Genomic DNA, 4,141 nt, shown 5'->3' on the forward strand with positions numbered 1-4,141 from the left:
TAATAAACTATTTTATATATATATATATATATATATATATATATATATATATATATATATATATATATATATATTCATTAACCAAGATTATATATGTTATTGTATTGTACTTGTATATAGTGCAATAGTGTGTCAACTTTATAATTTTTACAAGGTAAATATTTCATTCATAGAAGATAACTAATATTTACATATATGACTTTTAATGTTAAAATTTGTGCTTTTAATTTTAGTTATAATTTTTATTATATAATTTATTTTTATTTTTTCATTAAAAATTACATAGCATTTCCTGCAAAGTTATGAAAAACAATGATATATATATATATTCTCTATAAAACAACAGATTTTACACAAAACAACTAAAATTCAAAAATCACTCTCTTCTACTCATTTTGAAAGACTGAAAACACCCATTTAAGCACTATAATTCCAATTTTCATTCATGTAAAGCGTTAAAATAGCATGTTGCATGTGTATTGACCTACATGAGGATGACAGCCTCCACACACACACACACACACACACACACACACACATGTGGCCGTGTCTCTGTTGTCCTGTTGCAGAAGCAGATCTGTGTGATAATGCCATTGTGTGGACAAATCTAATGACGCCTGTTGGTGTGTTATTAAGGCAGCACAGGGGTCATTAGGAGTGTGTGTGTGCGTGTGCGAGTGATATAAGAAAAGCAGCACGCAGGTCATTAGGAGTGTGTGTTCAGTTGGTTCCCATGCTCTGAAGCAAAGCTGGACAGCAGGGCTGTGCTTTCACAAACACATCATGGCACACGCCTGTTGACTGAGGCACAAAAAAAGTGTGTGACATCGCCGTGCCCTGGCGCCCCTCTGCATCCCCTATGTCTTTTCTCATCCCTCCCCTCCCACCCTCATTCTTTCTTTCTTTCTTTTGGGAATCTCTCTATCCGTCCGTCCCTCCCCAGCTTAGAGTCCTGTGTTCGAGCAGACCCTTCCTCTTCTAATCATTTTACCCATCAGATGATCCAGCCCCCTATTTCACACTGAGACTATTAAGACAGAGTCCTCCCTCTCAACACACACACACACACACACACACACACACACACACTACTGCAGGTCCTGAGGGACAGCATTGGAAGCATTGTGTGTGTAGAGACACATCTGCGTCAACACACATGTACACATTCAGACAGTGACTCTCATATGCCCAGGTCATATTTCACCCCAAAATCTAAAGAAAATTTCATTATATATTTCATTTAATATGTTTTACATAATATTTTGAATAAACGGACAATCCTGTTTTAGGACCATTCTGATTTTTTGCTTTGCAACATTATTTTAACGACAATTAGGCAATTCTAGTTTACACAATGGAAATAAGTAAATAAATAAAATAATTATCATTGCCATAATGCAGAAAAAAATATAAATAATTATCATTACCATAATGCAGTAAATAAAAAAAATAATTATCAGTAACACAATGCAATAAGTGAATAAATAAGTAAAATATTTCTTATTACCATGATGTAAAAAATAAAATAATTCTCATTACCATAATGCAATGAGTAAATAAACAACCCTCATTACTGTAATGCAATAAGTAAATAAAATAATTATTCTCATAAAGCAAATTTTCATTACCATAATGCAATAAGTAAATAAATAAATAAAATAATTCTCATTACCATAATGCAATAAGTAAATAATAAATAAAATAATTGCCATTACATAATGTTAAAATAAAATAATTATCTTTAGCATAATGTTAAAAATAAAATAATTATCATTACCATAATGCAATGAGTAAATAAATAACTCTCATTACTGTAATGCAATAAGTAAATAAAATAATTATCATTCTCATAAAGCAAGACATTTTCATTACCATAATGCAGTAAGTAAATAATAAATCAAACAATTGTCATTACCATAATGTTAAAAGAAAATAATTCTCTTTACCTCTTTATGTTAAAAATTAAATAATTATCATTACAATAATGCAATAAATATATAAAATAATTATCATAACATATTGAAATAAATATATAAAATAATTATCATTACCACAATGCAATAAGTAAAATATTTCTTATTACCATGTTAAAATAAAATAATTCTCATTACCATAAAGCAATAAGTAAATAAATAATTTGCATTACCATAATGCAATAAATAATTATCATTACCATAATGCAATAAATAATTATAATTACCATAATGCAATAAATAATTATCATTACCATATGCAAGAAATAATTATCATTACCATATGCAAGAAATTCTCATTACCATAATCCAAAATAAAATTATTATCATTACCATAATAAAATAAGTAAATAAATAAAATAATTATCTTTACCGTAATGCAAAAAATCATTACCATCATGAAAAAAATTCTTACCATAATAAGTTTTTTTCTTATTCTCATTACTGTGATGCGACATGTTAAAATGCTAATACGTTATTTTAATATATTTGTATATCGTTACAATGTGTATATATAACTAATATAATTGTAGTATATTTAATGCTGTCATTTGTCAAGTCACCATTATTTATATAGCACTTTTTACAATGCAGATTGTGTCAAAGCAGCTTTACAGTATTAAACAGGGAAGTGTGTCGTGTGTCATATATACAATAGTGTGTCATATTTGTAATTTATATTGATTTAAATGACCAGTTAAGCTCATTTCCATCCAAACTCTCATTACCATGATGCATTCATTTTATAAAAAAAATTATAATGATTTTAGGGTGAAATAAGATTTTGACATTTCTTTATATTTTTCATGATATTCTCCCACATAGATGTGAACATGCACTGACACAAATACACACCTGTAAGTTTGAATGTTTTAGAGGTAGCAGAAATGTGTGTGTGTGTGTGTTGGTATCAGCTCTTATCTAGCCATTATCTGACGGGTGTTTGATGGACTTGTAATCAGCAAATGTGTTTTCAGCCAATCTGTGTGTGTGTGTGTGTGTGTGTGTGTGTGTGTGTGTGTGGATGAGGGGTGTGAGGTGCCTTTGATGGTGTGATATACGCGCATGTGTGTTTGTGTGTGAGGGCGGCTGCCAGGGTCAGCTCTGTCCTGGGAAAGTTGAGCTCTCCATTTACATCAGCACATGTTGAGGCCTTCTGGGGGCTGCCTGAGCGCACGGGTGGACAGATGGTACCGGCTCATAGCTGCAGATTCACTGAGGAGGAGCTACACGAGCCTGATAAATGGAGGAGAAGAAAAGACGGGATCAGCTTGCTATTTTTCATCATAATCACTGAAAGTGTTGCGAATGTGAAGTAGAAATTAGGTCAAAACAGTCTTGTTTAAAAGGAAATGTAATATCAAATCACTGGTTTTGATAGCACAAGTAACAGTTTTTACACTTTTTGAGAGAAGCAACCTGCATGTTTTTTTTTACTTATTAATTCAATACAGTTAAACTTTAGACCAGGGCTGCCCAAACTCGGTCCTGGAGGGCCGGTGTCCTGCAGAGTTTAGCTCCAACTTGCCTCAACACACCTGCCTTTAAGTTTCTAGTATGCCTAGTAAGAGCTTGATTAGCTGCTTCAGGTGTGTTTAATTGGGGTTGGAGCTAAACTCTTCAGGACACCGGCCCTCCAGGACCGAGTTTGGGCAGCCCTGCTTTAGACCAAGACCAAGTCTTGGTTGCTCATAGTAATGGCCTGTCACATGTCAGCACATCCTTGACCTTTCACATCGTTCATCACGTGACCTCATATTTTATTCAGGAGATTTTTTTGCTTTTGGTCCATCCATCCATCTATCCATCCATCTATTCTGTCGTTCTATCTATCCATCCATCCATCTATCTGTTCTGTCGTTCTATCTATCTATCTAGTCTGTCGTTCTATCTATCTATCCATCCATCCATCCATCCATCCATCCTATCTATCTATCTATCTATCTACTGTATCTATCTATCTATCTATCCATCCATCTATCTGTCATTCTATCTATCCATCCATCCATCCATCTATCTATCTGTCGTTCTATCTATCTATCGTTCTATCTATCTATCTATCCATCCATCGATCTATTCTGTCATTCTATCTATCTGTCGTTCTATCTATCCATCCATCTATCTATTGTGTCGTTCTATCCATCCATCCATCCATCCATCCATCCATC

This window comes from Sinocyclocheilus grahami, unplaced genomic scaffold (assembly GCF_001515645.1).
Source record: "Sinocyclocheilus grahami isolate Dianchi unplaced genomic scaffold, SAMN03320097.WGS_v1.1 scaffold252.1, whole genome shotgun sequence".
Lineage (NCBI taxonomy): Eukaryota > Metazoa > Chordata > Actinopteri > Cypriniformes > Cyprinidae > Sinocyclocheilus > Sinocyclocheilus grahami.